Source organism: Plectropomus leopardus, chromosome 8 (genome assembly GCF_026936395.1).
Source record: "Plectropomus leopardus strain MGB_pleo_1.0 chromosome 8, ASM2693639v1, whole genome shotgun sequence".
Taxonomy (NCBI): Eukaryota; Metazoa; Chordata; class Actinopteri; order Perciformes; family Serranidae; genus Plectropomus; species Plectropomus leopardus.
The window spans coordinates 14336519-14352806 of NC_142183.1; the positions used below are offsets into that span (position 1 = coordinate 14336519).

The window sequence follows — 16288 nt, forward strand, 5'->3', positions numbered from 1 at the left end:
TTACCAATAACCGATGAAGGAAAGTGATTGTGATTTTATCAATAAATTACTGGTCCAGTAACACGCAAGAAAATTATCAGCCACTTGCTTTTACCAGCATTTGGCTGGTGGCTGCTGCTGATTTCCAACCCTGTTGTTGTTACATAATTTATATTATTATATTAGCTGATTATACACAAAGTGTCCAAGGTGCCGTTTATGATAGAGCTGTTGTGTAGAACTATATTTGATTGCACAGGTGTACCTAATAAAGTGGATACTGAGTTGTTTAATGATGTGTTATGTGGGAAATATTACTCTTTAAAGTAACTGATAACTAAATGCCAAATAAATGTAGTGGATTAAAAGGGGGAATTACAATAAAGGTGAAGTTACTTCTTCACATTCATTGTAACTGCCTGTTGTAACATCCAACTAGGTAAATTTGAGGGGGCCTTCAGCAGGTGTTTAACTTGGTCCCACGGTAACTGTTGTCTGTGACTAAAACAGGTTTGTTGTTGTGTAATGTGATGCGGTGTATACTGCCCGCATGCAGTGGAGACAGTGTTGCTAGGAGTTGCCATGGAGTAAAATCATCTCATGTGAAAGACGTTGAAGCCCACAGCTTTGTGCACAGACTCACAATACGCTGCCCTGTTGTGCTGCAGAGGTAATGAGAACCAGCACGCTCACTGATGTCATTAACATTTCTGTGTGTTTGAGGCTGAGCTGCAGAAAACATCCATGAGAAAAACAGACGTCAATAGAAAGTATCTTCTGTGAGGACATTCAGAAAGTCTCCCCTCTAGCTATGCACAATGTTACATAATAATTAAATAGTATTCTCATTTAATGTGTTTTAAGAGAATGTAGTTAATAGTTAACAAAAATCATGTAACAACTACAAACAGGTCAACTACATACAAGGAAGTGAAAAACTGGCCCTTGTTTTTGTTTGTGTTTGACTGCATGTGAACTTTGTACTGTGATCAATAAGAATATTAATGTGTTACCTAATGACCTCTTGGCTTTAGCTTCAGTCAACAACTACTGTTTTGATTGACAGAGGAAGTGACTTTAGTTGTGTGCGGCACTTAAATCAGATTCAGAGGTATTATGAAATCAACCTTTGAATGGGGGGAGGGGCTGGTTCTAAATAATAAGAAACTGTTATGGATTATAAGTGATTAATCGTTTATTCAGTGTAATGTGAATGCCTTTAAATATTCTAATATGACATTATATAAATGTATTGCTTGTACTTGTATTTTTTAGTAGCCTACAGCCATCATTTGATTATGAGAAAATTGGCCTCTGTACACAGACATGATGTAAAAGCCCCCCACTCCTTTTACGTAGGAGCATGACACCCAGAGTTAAAGACAGATGTTTTTTTATCTATTTGTGATGTTTTACAACAATGCAGTATTTTTTCACCTCTAAACAAAAAAGGAGCCATCCTGCATGAGCACTTTTGGTACTTTAAGTACATACTGCATATAGCTTAATACTTGAGATGCATTTTGAATGCAGAGCTTTGCTTTTGCTGAAGTATTGTTAGGCCCAATGTCATATTGATACTTTTATTTATGGGTGCAATAAGCTATGTGATTTGTGTAATGATATTGCAAGAATGAGAGTGAGAGTGCGTTCTTGAGATATTGGATTCACAAGAACTGGCCAGACGTATGGACAGATGTACACCTCAGGCCTCCGCTATCGCTAGCACTGAGGCATAAAAATTCAAACGGTGCTCAAGTCAAAACAGACGATCAAGCTGCAGCCACAAGTGATAGGTGGGACAGGACAGATTTTTAACAGCGATTTTGTTATTTTTATTGATTTTTTAAATTGTGAATCATTTAGTGAATGATTTCTACCTTTTATATCTTTTCTCTTTACTTCTTTATTGTAAGTCTCTACCCTCTAATATGTTTTATATTATATTGCTCTGTAAAGCACTTTGAATTGCCCTGTTCTATGAAATGTGCTGTACAAATAAAGCTGCCTTGCCATGCTTATCTGTGTTTTGTGTATTTCACATCTTTTTGACAGTTTTTGCGTAAAAACGACAGATTTTAGGTTTGGGTTTTTTTTTTTTGACTTTTTGATTATCTGGCACATATTTTGGTTTTGGCCAACGGCTTGACTGACACAACTGAGTCAGACCTTGTATTGCCATATTTTATGCATTGCACCTTTAAGTAAAGGAAATGAATACTTCACCACTGGCACAGACAATCATTCACAGGCTGATGTTTTCTACAGCCAGAATGTTTCTAGTTATTAACATTCTGTCATTTGAACAAGGCCTCATTTTGGTACAAAACATTTCAACTTCAAGTCCTGTGCATTAGGAGTCTGGTCTCTCAGCCCCAGCTCTTTTGTTTTGTCAGCATGGAGACGCAGATGTGAAGTCGGGAACACCATGTTCTCTCTAGGCGGAGGCTTTCCCACTGAACCCCACCAGCACAGAGGCACCACCCCCCTTCCTGTTTTATCCTCTACTTTATGATAAGACCTTGGCTATACAGATACCTCTGTGCTCTCTAGATTTGGGAAAAGAATCAATCTTTGTGTTGTTTGGGTTACAAAGGGCGTCCTTGCTGGTGAAACTTGCTCCTCTGACATGGGAGGACAAAATACTGAATTCACTTACAACACAATAATGACTTTTGTTTTGTTTTCCACATCTACCCACAGCATTATGCTTGCAGACCACGGACACCACCCGACTCTGGTGATGGCTGCTAGTGAACTCTACAAATGATCGGCATGTGTGGGCTCTGGGCAGAACACACTGTGTAGGGGGAGGGACATATGGGGTTATGTAAGAGGCAAGAGAGTGGGTGTGGAGTTCAGCTGGAGCAGCTTATAGCCTGACACAGAGTGTCTCTGAGAGCAAACAATCCCCTCAGCCAGGCTTTGTGTGCTGCTCACACACACATACACACACATATATAGGTCAGTGTAACCTTCTGTCACGCACACAATACACTCACCCATATAGAGTCAAGGTGGGGCTTTAAGATGCTTTGTGTGCATATTCTTTTTTCTTTGTATGTATATTTTTCCAAATATGAACTCTTTAAGTGTTTGCAGCAGTGGTAGCTTCATGCTGAGCTTTAAAAACTATAATATACTGTTACAATTATAGATCCTGCATGCACAAGTCTACTAAAAAATATATTACTGCCAAGTTTTCACACCAAGACAAATTCTTTGTATGTGCAAACTTACTTGGCAATGAAGCTATTTACGATTCTGCTCAGCCAATGTACTTGAAGCATCAGAAGAATTTAGACACAGGATTCCCACAGTCATGGAAAACCTGAAAAAGTCATGGAATTTAACAATCATGTTTTCCAGGAAAAGTCATAGAATTAGTAAAAAATCATTGAAAGTTTTTGAAAAGCCATGCAATGTTGTTTTGTAACATGTGACTTTATGTTATGTTTTGTTTTGCTTTGACATTATGTTTGAATAAAGTTTGAATCTGATATGTATAGAAAAAAAGTTATTATGGGTCCTTGAAAAGTCATGGAAACATTTTGAAATTTTGTCTATAAGAATAAGTGGGAACCCTGTGGACAGAATGGCCTTCTTCAGGGGGTTACATTAGGTATTTTAATAAATAATGCATATATTTTAGGATTTTTCAATTATTTTGCTGTGTCAAATCTTACTCTGGAACGTATCAGCTGTCAGACAAATGTAGTGGAATATAAAGTATTTTATTTACCCCTAAAATGTAATGAAGTACAAAGAAGTATGAAGTAGAATAAAATGTAAATACTGCTTTCCACCGCTGGGCTTGTGTCAACACAATAATAGTACTGCGCTCCTCAGGTCCTCAGTTTCCTGTAATTATCAGGTTGATGGGTGATAACAATCAGGTCACCGCTCTCAGCTGAAGTCCTCACGGTCAGTGAGATAAAAACATGAGGTCTCTGCAGGTCAGTGCTAGTGTCCACTTCTGGCCGGTCACTGTGTTTAATCTAATCTGCAAGACAAGAGGCCCGACAATGACACACACTGTGTGTGTTCACCGACAATAAAGCCCTCTGTTGTCACTGGGGCTAATGGAAACCACTATAATCCACAGAAAACACTGTGATCACATTTCCATCATTTGAGAGTTTGTTTGATGTTAAAGCTTTTTATTTTAACAAGAGGATTTTGTGATTATCAACTGCTTTTATTTTGTTGCTTTGAGTTTTAAGTTCATTCATGTATTCACCTTCATATATATATAAGAAAATAAGACGTTTCTCAGTTTTAAGTATATTTCTTGTCTGGGTAAGTTTTAAAGGCAAATGCAACCTAAAATGTCAACTGCATACAGAAGCAACACCACCTCTCACACTTAAACTGATTTCTCTCTCACATTTCAATAGCAATCAACCCCCATCAATATTTACACTTATTCTGACAATTCAACTCCTTTAAGTTCTTAACTGAAACTACAACTTCCATAAAATATTTCAAATGCAAACAACCTATGTTTAAACATATTTTATCACCTTTATATCTTATCATGTATTTGCACACGTGCAAGTAGCCCTCTGGTATATCTAACCTTTATGTAGCTATAAATACAAGGTGCAAAGTTTTATTTTTCACCTTACGGTAACCGGAATTTGTGAGGCATGTGCAGGCTGGCTGCAACTTTGACTCCACACAAGAGCAACACTAACTCAACTTATGATTCAGCTTTTTTCATACAAGATGAAAACTTACATTACATTTGCTTTATATAAGATATCGACCGACTCTTTAGCTGCTTTCATCTCTTAGTCCTCAGCTGATAGTTTAACTGCTGTCATCTGTCATGCTTTGCTCACACAGTGCACGGCAAAAGCGTGACCAACTACATTATCTCTGAGTCGTAGTCAAAGTGTTGCTAACACGCTTGTTAACGTAGTTTCGTCATTACAGGCTTGTGTGTGTCTCCTACTTGCCACAAAGCACCACAACTTAACGCCATTAGTAAATATCTGTGCTTTTGATCAATCTCTGAGCCCCATTTTAACATCACATTTCAGCGCCCTCTTGAATTCTTGTGTGCACCACAACTCAATTAAATAACACAGCACCACAGCTAGAAAAAACGTGATTGGTTGACACTTCAACACATCATTTGGGGAAAAAAAATTGAGGCCAGCTCAACTTCGATTTGTAGTGCACCATGCCCATCCGCAGCGTCATGTCTCGAGTGTCAGTTTGTAGCTTAATGTCACAAGCTTCCAGTGAAATTGACATGTAGCCTGTTGCTGTGTTGTTTGTATGGATGTATAAAGAGACGTATAAAGAGAGGGATACAGCATTGGAAGCCCGTTCATTCCTATAAAAGTTGCTCAGTGGCGCATGAAGCCAAAAAAGTTCAACTGTTGTGTATAAAATTACCCCTACATTCGACATTGCTTCTGTATTAAGCGGCCCATAGAACAAGCCCACTAGACTTACACTGGCCATGCCATTTACTTTAAGTTTAGCGCTCGACTAACGAGAATGAGAATAAAATTATTCAATCATGTCGCTCTTCTAGACTTTCCAAATATTATCGCACCAAATGGATCAAATTCTTGTAGTAATAATAATAACTTTATCTCACCTGTCACCTGTAGTTTTAGATTAGTTTTCGGAATGACCAGAAGGGCCCCAGCTGAGGAGTAATTACTGTCATCACATGACAGTAATTACACTGTTTGGCCACTAAAGTCGCTACTGACCGTTTGGGTGCCGAAACAATAATTGCTTTATCGTGCTACAACACAAAGTTGCAGTGAACAAATATGCGGCCAAACGCGGCAATAATCCACTTTAAAATTCTCTATACAAGGCAGCGTGATTCACCTTTTAAGTAACAAGATTTAACCCTTACTATTACCCTTACTTTAACCTTATTTGCCTCACTTTTAACTAAACCTCTTCATAGCTAGCTGCGGACTCAAAACCTGGGGCACTTCTTTGAGTCGTGGTTACTCACAGTGTAAACACAACATTACATAAAAGTGCATTTCAATGCCTAAAACTCCAAACTGGCAACTCAACTTAAAACCACTTAAATTATAATTTCATAAACTTTTTGCCAATGCACTTCAACAGATTGAACTAACATTTAACATCAACAGACACTTCATCAGACAATTCAGCTCCTGTAAGAACTTAAACTACAACTGATGACTCATCTGCTTTCATGTCAAAACAAGTTTCAGATGCTTTTATTTCTTTCACTTCAGCTAACAGTTTTGTTGTCAGCTTTGACATGTTAAAGAACACCTCAGCTGCTTTCAATGCATCAATTTCAACTGGCACTTTTACATGCTAATAATTAACATTTAAATCTTGTACAACATCTGCACGTGTAATTGTCAGTGTCTGTCTTTGCTAGTGTGTTCAACCTTCACGTGGCCATAAACACAAAGTGCAAATAATTCTAATCAGAGTTCAGCGACAGTGTCTGGGTGACTAAGTTTCTTCTTCTGCACGTGTAGGCTGGCTGAAAGGTTGGTGTGATGCCAAAATATCTGCCTGAAATATTGGCTCCACATCAGAAACCAACTCAGATCTCTGGACAAGGTCGACCTTCTTGCGACATAGCAAGGGGGTAATGCATGACAGTGTTATTTTCTCCGCCGGGGTTATATTTAGAGTCAAGGGGGTGAAACCATCGAGCCAGAGATAGCAACGGATTAAACGCCACCATTAGACATTTAACATCCTATTCAGAGTGTTATTTCAAAGCTGTGTGATTTATCAATATGTTTAAATATCACAGACAGAAATTCAACAGACTCCTCGCTGTGCAGAGAGAACACATTCATCCAAACCCTGCTGATCATAACAAAGGAGCCCTGTGTAGTCTCACGGGATGAAAGCTACAGTTTGATCTGTCTCGTTCCCCCAAAGGACAATTCAGAGAGATTACGTTTTATTCTTGTGCGTTTGAAATTCTGGTCAGCAGGCTGTTTTCAATAGAAACTGAGGGAAAAGGGAAGTATCTAGGCTGTGCTTTAGATGCAAGCTAAGTGAGCAGGACTTCCCCCGTCTGTCTGTGTGCCTTTTTTTTGTTTTTTTCAGAGACGACTGTTACATAACGCAATCCTAGCGCCATTAACAGAGACAACAGATGTCCTCAGTATAGACCCAAAGTGAGTTATGAAATTTCCATAACAAATTATATACAGAAAGGCACCAAATTATCATTAAGAGCCTGAAAAGCCTTTTGAAGCACGTTGGCATTTGTTGCTTGGATTGGATTTTAATAAATGTTACTGAAAGATTTGGTAAAAATGGTTTCTCTTTACATATTTGATGTTAAATCAAGTATAAAGACCAGCCACCCCTCTCACATACACACTTAATATAATGTACATATATGTATGTAAAAAGTGCTGTTGTGCAAAACATAATCCCTTTGTGTCTCCATGTATAGTTGGCCTCCCTTCCTCTTTCCATGTCAGTCTGTCAGTAGGTCTTGTGCAGACTTGCCCTCGTTTCCATCCAATCAGGCGCTACTGCCTTCCAACAGGCAGCCAATAAGCGGCAAGGTATGACAGGGGCTTGGTGAGGGGGTGGCCCTGGGCACCCAACTCCATGTATGATGTAATAAGGCTTGATTTACAGGAGAGTCAAGATTTCCAAAGACTCCCAGAAGTTACAGAAACATGATCGTTTGGAACAGCGTTAACCGTCTGGATAAACTTTTACAACTACAGAACTTCGAAGTCTGAGCACTAAACTCAAAAACATATCTTTTTTAGAATCCATACTTCTTATCCAATTATGAGCAGGTTATAAAAATACTTTAGTCAGATATGAATCTACATAAAACAGTCTCAAATCCTGCAGCAGCCACGTGCTATCAGAGCACGGCGATAAAGCTCGGTCACAGCAGTGTCTGAACTCGAGTAACCTCATGGGGACTGCACAGGTTACACTGTGGGTAGGACCATCTGTACCATGGGGCCCTGTGAGGGGAGACGACTGGTATGTCACGTCCCAGTACAATAAAGTCTCTGCGTTTTGCGTTCACACTGAGACATCAAACAGAGTCCCATATGCTGCAGGGAAAATGTTGAATAACAGTATGATGCAGTGGTTCAGATATTAGCAGTGGTGGAAAGTAACTAAGTTCATTGACTAAGTACAATTTTGAGGTACTTTACTTTAGAATTTCCATGTTATGTACATTATACTTCTCCTATTTACATTTTAAGGACAAATATTGTAATTTTTTTTACTTATTTACATTTATTTGACAGCTTCAGTTACTTTGCAGATTTATGTTGATAATGAATAATATAAATCAACTAATATATTATGACACATTATTATAGGTTGAGCTACCCAGTAGTGCATACAATAATAAGAATTAGCTCCACCATTACCAGCTGCAACATTAAAGTAATAAACACATTAATGCATTGACAATTACAGTCAGGGACGATTATAAATATTATATTATATATATTATTGTGACGTTTCAGCATCAAGGGTACTTTTGCTTTTTCTACTTCAAATATGTTTTGATGTTCATACTTCTGTACTTTTCACTTAAGTAGAGATATGCATGCAGGGCAGACTATTTCTACCTGGTGGTATGGCTACTTATGTAAAAGTGTATATTAGTAGTATCATTAAAAGAAATATGGATTTGTTTTTTTAATTTCTTAATTGTTCCCAGGTTTTAAAATTAGAGGATAGAGGATTAGAGGCAATATTTTTTTGTTTTGAACAACAACATAAGAGTACATAAAACCCCTCATTACTACCAAAAATTTAAGAAATTAGGGATAGCATAGATACATTTTTAACCATGGAGAAGGACACAAGATTTTTCAAACAATCCTACTGTGAGATGGGGCCTAGAGCAACCAGATTATTAGCAAGAAGACTGCAAAACAACAGACTGAAAGGACAATCCATAAAAAAGAGTCACAGTCACAGATCAGATGACTTATGAACCCAAACAGATTGAAACTATTTCAGGAATTATTATAGAAATTTGTATAGCCAACCACTGTCTGCTGATATTGAGCAGATAAGGGCTTTTCTAGAGACACTGGAATAAGTAGATTAAAAACAAGTCACCAGGTAGCAACGGTCTATCTTCTGAGTGGTACAAAAAATTCAGCAAACAACTTATTCCACTACTTGAGTCCTCATTTAATTGAACATGGTGAACTCCCACCATCATGGAAGGAAGCTGTAATATCAGTAATTTAAGGGAAAGAACAGTGAGACCTGCTCAGGCTTCAGACCCATATCTGAACTGAACATAGACTACAAGCCATATACCTCAACTATCGCAAAAAGATATGAACGCTTCATGAATGACATCGTAGATGAAGACCAGACAGGCTTTATCAAGGGACGCTAAACCCAAGATAACATAGGGAGAACACTACATATAATTCGACATGTTAAACACAAACATATCACTGCAGCCTTAATAAGCCTTGGTGCTGGAAAGGCATTTGACAGTGTATATTGGGCATTTCAGTATCAGGAAATTGAAACATTTTGGTTAAATGACAAGGCCATTCAGTGTTTTAAAACACTTTACCAGAAACCAACTGCCAGGATAAAAAATGGCAGTCCGACTGATAGTATAATATTAGAGTGCTCTACCAGACAGGGATGTTGCCTTTCACCGACCTTATTCGCAATATTTATAGAGCCCCTGGTGCAAGCTCTCAGGCGGAATAAAGAACTCAAGGGGATAAAGGTTGGGGATAAAGAGCACATCATCGGGCTTTTTGCCCTCACACATGTCTTCCTGTAATAATCAACTTGAGAAGTTTGGCTTCTACTCTGGTTATAAATTGAATCTAGCCAAAACACAAATTTTAACAATGAACTAACAACCATCTAAAATGATGCAACAGAAATATAATTTGAGTTGGAGTGCCGAAAAATGACATACCTAGGGGTAACATTAACAAAAGAAATAGATAAATTATATAAAGTCAGTTATATCAGAGTGGATCAGGATATTAGGAGTGATATTGAGAAGAAGGCTGCCCTTCCCCTGGATTTCAGCTCACAAATAGACACTATAAAAATGAGTACGCTACCAAGACTTTGATTTACTTCAGTACGTAGATGCAGTCACTAGGTTCACATTCGAATTGTGGTTTAATTTAATACGAAAATGTAAACTAGAGAGAGAACTCAAGCTACTTGAATGGATAGCCTATGATAAACATTTCAGCTCAGTTACTGTTGATCTAAGGTTCAAACTAAGGATTTCACATGGTATAACAACACTATGCACTGTACTAAAAATGGGAATGTTATGAGTTTCCAAAAGTTGAAACAAAACTATACTTTAAGCAACCAGGACAACTTCAGATATTTGTAACCAAGGGACTATTTTGTTAGAGAAATAAATAACAATGTAAACTTGGATGAAAATGTGATAATAAGAACTATAATTGGAGTTTACAATTCAAAGAAATATAGGACAATATCTGCATTATATAAATACCTGGGGTGCATGGTGGTTCAGTGGATAGAGTGGGCGCCCTATGTATAGAGGCTTTGTCCTTGCCGCAACGGCCGCAGGTTCGATTTCAGCCACGGCCCTTGGCTGTATGTCTTCCCTTCTCTCTCTCCCCCTTTCTTGTGCTGTCCTATCAAGTAAAAGGCAAAAATTATTTAAAGGGTTCATTTGGATTCACCAAAGTCACACAATACCTCAAACTAACTAACTGATCAAAGCAGTGTGAGACCAGCCGCTCCACTTAAACTGATATGATTTTTTTTAGGTAGCTAAAATACATTTTGTTTCTGGCTCCTGTCCACAGCTGTACATTACTTAGCCTCCATGTGAGTCTGCCCGGAGGTACATTTTGCTGCCAGCCAGTCTTTTCTGTGTCTCATAGGAAATAAATCTCTTCTGTGCTCATAGGCTTCTCAGAGGTTTCTCAACTCTGAGAACAGATAAAATACACAGAGTTAAAACTTTAATTAAATCACTGAGACAAAATTCTTAAATTGTGTTGGCTCACTATAAGCCCATAAAGTGTCCTTTTCTCTCTCTTTTTTGGCTTTTCTTTTATTTTAGTTTTGTTGTGTGTGTGTGTGTGTGTGTGTGTGTGTGTGTGGGGTGGGGGTGTGTTTTTACTCGTTTAGTGGCATGTTGCATGTTGATGGTTGATGATCCGGTGGTATTATTGTGAATCTTGTGTGTACTGTAATTTTAATTTTATACATTTAATTTCTTTTTTTTAATTAAAAATGAAAAAAAAGTTTTCTCTTGGATCTTACTGTTATTTGCAGAGCTGATTATTTCACAAAATGAAGATTACTGCAGTGAGAGAGGAATAAAGTATTTTAAGATCTTGACTTGGGATTGGGTTGAGACAAGAGGACAGGAAGTATGGTGGTCAAAATCTCATACTGACATTATATTGTGCTAAGTTAGGTCTAGAGGAAATAAGAACGAGGTCTCATATTGAATTTTCCTTTTCTTCTGGGTGCTCCTCCAAATTGGGGGCATGTCGCCTAACATCTATTGTACATATTACGCTGATCCCTTTAAGTACAATACTTGAGTAAATGTACTTTGCTACATTCCACCACTAGCTGTATTGTTAAGGGTATAAAACTAAAATTTAGGAAAATTAACATAAATTCTTTACATGTAAATTAATTTTTCGTCAGTGAGGGCAGACAGCATAAACAGCTGCCCTGTAGGCTGAACAGAAGTCCAAACACGTCTCACATGATGCCACCTCCTGGTATTTGGCTGTGATACTTCACTGCATGAGGCTCCCTCGTGTCTCAAACAGCAACAGTTTCAAGTTGCAGTTTTCAAAAAATATCTGTAGAAACTAAAAAGTATATTTTGGGTGCTCTTTTGTTCTACAAAAACAGCTTGTACCACCTCAGTTGGTATTAAAATTTGCTCTCACATCAGCTTGAGTTATCTGTGTAGTTTACTTAGTCTGTATTTTTTCAGATAGAAAACTATGATATAATGTTAAATCACTGGTACTTCATGTACTTGTGCTCACTGAAATCAGATAGAGAAACGTGCCGTAGACTGCGCCTTTCATTTTTAATATTAATGGACTTGCTGTCAATGGTTCCCTCTAGTGGATTAAATAAAGTCAGACAACACTATGAAACTACGTCAGTTATCAGAAAGTATTAATTCACCAACATTTCCAGTCCCAAGAGAAACTGCTCTACTATAACAACTCTAAAACTCCCTATAACTCTATAACTCTAATACTAGAAAACAATCTCCACTAAAATCTCCACAAACTGTTATCTTTGTTTTAGAGATTTCTTCTCAATCACATCTGTATCTGCTCAGTTGTCTTGAAAGCTCTGGTTAAGAACCTGTAAACCATATTCGAGTAGAAGTGCAGATATCTTCTCAGAAAATGACTTTGACAGAAGTTAGTCACCTATTAAAATATTACTTGAGTAAAAGTCAAATCATGTGATGTATATTGTACTCAAGTAAGATTTTCAGAAATCTATTCTTTTATATGAACTTACATATATGTACCAGTCACTATTATTATTCTTATTATTATTATAAGTTCTGTATTTTTAACTTTCTGTTTTTTTTAACTTCCTGTTTTTTCTTTTCTTTTGTGTTTGGTAACTCCAGTGTTACTATATCATATAATGTCTTAAAGAGCAAAAGAAAAAACTTCAGAAATATGAGGATTTTTAAACTTATTTTATCATAATATACACCACTTTAAAAATGGAGTGTACATTAGGGGTGAGCGATACGGCCCTTAAATACCACGATATTTCAGCATATTTTTGCAATAACAATATTCCTGACGATATGACTGAGAGTATTTTATTATTAATTTCAGGAACATACAATTGAAACAAAATAAGTGTTACTAACTACTACTTAAAATGTAGTAGAGTATTAGTGAGGGTTGATAGAAATATAAAATACCCCCCCCCCCCCAAAAAAATGTAACAAAGTAGTAATACTTCATTCCATCACACCACTACTTGGAAGTGTAGATAGACAAACTCTCCGTGATTAGCTGGCATGTTTAACGTACGTTGGCTTAAAGTGAGACTATAAATACTAAATCCAACTATAGAAAGGTCACAAAGCCGGTGAGCTGACACAGTTAATGTCAGTTACACAGCAATATTTATGTAAGACTTGAGCCACCGTAAGCTGCTTGTCATTAAAGTCCATGTAAGGTTGCAGCAGCAAAACCACTTTACATCCTGAAGTGAGCCAGAGTGTAAATTTGTAAAGGGAGACTGTTTTTTGGTCTTTAATAAGTCCATAGTCTAACTGAAGCGCTTGGAAACAGCAGCGAACAAAATAATCCCAAAAAGTCAATCTGATGATGATACAGACCACATTGAAAGCTCATAACAAGCAAGAAGTCGACCTTGAAATGATATTTGCTTAGTCAACATTTCAATCCTGTTTTTTATTTGTGGGAAGGCTGATTATTCTTGTTATGGGGGAAAAAAACTGTACATCCCAAAACTGTTGCTGCAGCTGTTGCACAGGAGAATGTTTTTTTTTATTTCTTAGTTTGGTAACTGGTCAGCCTAGTGACTTGTTCTTTTCTCAGTTGTCATTTAAAGGTTTTATTTTATATCATGTTTTTCCTGCTGTGGTGGATAGAAACAAGTTTCCTTCCTTGTTTATGTCCACACTCTCTCACTGTTCATTTTTCTTGTTTTTGGAATTGAAATTTGACTTTTTGGGGGTTAAAATCACTCAAAACTGGTTGAACATTTCTTGGCAGTGAAGGTTGACTCACTTCAGAAAGGAATTAAGGGAGTAATTTCTGATTTCATGTGTCAGGTACCTAATGTAAGGTGCTTTCTATAGTTGCAGCTCTTATTGGCTCACACTTTATTTTATTCATTTATTTATTGACTTACTTACACTGACAGCCTTATCTCCCAGCAGAATTAGGCACATTGATGAGATAAAACAGATGGTGGCTTTACACTGTAATTATGGACTGTAAAATGTATGGAAACATGAATGAACTGAACTGAAAAATACTGAATCACTTGAAGAGCATGTCAAAAGTTTACTGTAAAGAGTCTAAAGTGTAAACTTTTAGTGTACACAAGAAATTAAAGTTGTTACACTCTGGTACCAGACATCATGACAATCAGATGTTTTCTGGGTTCCTCTGCTGCTTATAGTTTTCTCATATAGCAGCAGACTTGATGAGCCCAAACAGTGTGCTGGGACACACCTGAGCTCAGTGAGTCCTGTGCACCTAAGAGCAGCAGCAGTCAGTCTTTGGCTGGTAGACATCCTCAACGCTCTTTAACTTTATTTGTTTTTGCAACACAACACCCCTACAGCACTTTTTTACCCCTCCACCCCATACACTAACGACCCTACAGATTTCTCCACCTATTTTTGCGATTTGTTTGACTTATTTTGATTACTCTTAGTTTTAAAAAAAATATTTTATTGGTTAACTTTGCCCATGTCGCCCTCTTTTATTTTTATTTTTTGTCAATTCTGAGAACCTGGTTAAGATAATATATAAATATCACAATATCACAAGACAGAGTGCAGTTGTCCTGATTACCAGCCTCACTGATATTCAGTACAACAGGACGACCACAAGTGTGACATTGCTTGCTTGGTGCTTGCTGTTATGCTATTTACTTTTGGAGAAACTGTTTCCTTTTTTAAGTATGGAAGCTTTATTTTACATTTGTGTGGTTTCACTCCATCGTGTTGTGATTGGTAGGTCTATTTATCCTTTAAACTAAACTATAAACAGGACTGTAAAACACTGCAATGTTAGTAATTAAAGGGTAGAGGAGAAAAAAATGGTAAATTAAAACTATGCCGACGCTTGTGCCTGGGTAGCACTCCTAATTTTTGCCACCCCTGCATAAAGTCAGTGCCCAAAGTGGGCCACCCCAGTGAAAAAACTGTGGACACGCCTCTGCCACCAACACAACTAGTTCCTCACCTGGACTCTCGTTCAGTGACACATTAGCATACCTGCGCATTAGCTTGCTAACGTTACTCAGTGTTAGCTAGGTCTACACGTTACCACAGGCGAGCTACTTCGTTTCATGACAAGTTTATCTGTTTCCATTTATTGTGCGACCTGTGAATTAAGTATGCTAATGCTAACAGTCGCTTTAGTAGACAACATGCAATGCCATTAAGCTAGCAGCTTCGTCAGTACGTTGCGACATCTTTGGATGTCGAATGAGCCTACCTTAACAGTGAGGTGCGCAGCGAAGTATCCAGGCTTTTTTTGACTTCTGACGACCAAACACGACCATTATTTCATTAAAAATGTGTTATTTACGGAAATATGTTCCTCTTTGGGGTGCAACGTTTCATACGACGTCCGTTAGAGTCGGCTAATTTACGGTTAAAGTAGTTCACGGCTAAGAACACGAACACCTGTAAAGCGGAGTGATACATACATAGTAAAACGCCCCAGCGCCGTTATAGACAGCACTCATTTACGCCTCTTGTCTTATAAGATTGCTTGGTCGGATCTAACTGATAATAAATAAATATATCAACAAATAAATACGAGCAGGAGCAAAATAAATATGACGATGAAAAAAATAAATGTTAATTACAAAATAAAAGTGCAATAAAAATAATATTATTATGGATTTATTTCATAGTCATAATTTATTTATATCCTGCTCATATTTATTTATTTGATCTAAAATGGTATTTCATAGTGCTGTGCTCAAAACATTTCAGTGAGTGAATGAGGATTACCACCTCATGGTTGTGCCCTCCAGCAACCACTGAAGTTGCATTTGCAATCTGGTTTTTGCTGCAAAGAAGCTACAATTTGTAAAAGAAGGATGCTTCACACACATTTTCAACCCAGCAGTATAGAAGACCTATACAATCAGCACAGTTTGAAGGTGGATTTCAAGATTAGTGTCATCAGTTTTCACTCCAGAAAAGCATTTTTGCAAAGAATTATTATTATTTCACAGTGACCTTTGACCTTTTGGATATAGAAAGTCACCACTTCATTTTATCCTGTTAGACATTTGCATGAAATGTTGGCAGAATTAGCTTTTAGCACAAATAAGTTCATTGTTAGGTCCAAGTGGACGTTTGTGCCAAATTTGAGGAAATTCCCTCAGGGCATTCCCGAGGTATAACGTTGACAACACTGAAATGGACTAACAACCTGAAAACATGATGCCTCCTGCTGCATAAAACACTGTAGGAGCGGAGAACAGTGTACAGATTCTAATTTTACCACAAGGCTAAATATTATAAAATCAAAATGCTTTAACAAAATGATTTATTTTTTATCTGTACGGT

The 16288-nt window shown here is 37.4% G+C and overlaps 1 long non-coding RNA gene across 1 annotated transcript; it reads right to left on the reverse strand.

Annotated features, from left to right (window-relative positions):
* Window positions 1–3699: 3699 nt before the first annotated feature.
* Window positions 3700–15682, reverse strand: LOC148188872 (uncharacterized). The gene is made up of 3 exons (XR_015777229.1): window positions 15201–15682; window positions 10475–10619; window positions 3700–3982 (listed from the first exon to the last, which is right to left on the reverse strand). It is a non-coding gene; the product is annotated as an uncharacterized LOC148188872 (long non-coding RNA).
* Between the last annotated feature and the right edge of the window lie 606 nt (window positions 15683–16288).